This window comes from Pteropus vampyrus, unplaced genomic scaffold (assembly GCF_000151845.1).
Source record: "Pteropus vampyrus isolate Shadow unplaced genomic scaffold, Pvam_2.0 Scaffold34, whole genome shotgun sequence".
In the NCBI taxonomy this organism is placed as follows: Eukaryota; Metazoa; Chordata; class Mammalia; order Chiroptera; family Pteropodidae; genus Pteropus; species Pteropus vampyrus.
In genome coordinates this window covers 5,632,656-5,633,074 of record NW_011888815.1, presented here as the reverse complement: position 1 = coordinate 5,633,074, position 419 = coordinate 5,632,656, and the positions used below count along the sequence as shown (strand labels likewise).

Below are 419 nucleotides of genomic sequence, written 5' to 3'. Positions count from 1 at the left end.
GGCCAGGCCCGCAGGCAGGAAGGTAGCGAGCTCGTCACTTCTGGTGCGCTGCCTCTTTGCAGACGTGAAGGTTGGAGGTGCGATCTCCACGGCACGCCACCTGCGTGACCAGGCCGATGCCACCACACAGACGTCCCGCTGCCCTCGGCGCAGGCCCGTGAATGTGGCGTTTCGGCCTCTGGTCGTGGCTTTTCTAGGTCTCCTGTGTGATCTGAAGACTCGCTTAAGCTCGGTCACCGGAAGTTAAAAGGGCCCTGGGCGGGCCAGTCCTCCGGTGGCTAAGGTTCTATTATGTGTAACTTCTGCTCTTAGTGTCGATGGGCACACACAGCGTGGTATTTGGAAAGGAGCCGAAGCAGCAGATGAAACGTCCTGCTACGACTCCGGGCCAGGGTCCCATGAGCTCTCGGAGGGACGGG

General features: G+C 60.9%; 1 protein-coding gene across 1 annotated transcript in view; it reads left to right on the top strand.

Moving 5' to 3' along the window:
• Positions 1–419, top strand: part of IGF1R (insulin like growth factor 1 receptor) — a 295,325-nt gene that overhangs the window by 270,585 nt on the left and 24,321 nt on the right. The window lies entirely within an intron of this gene.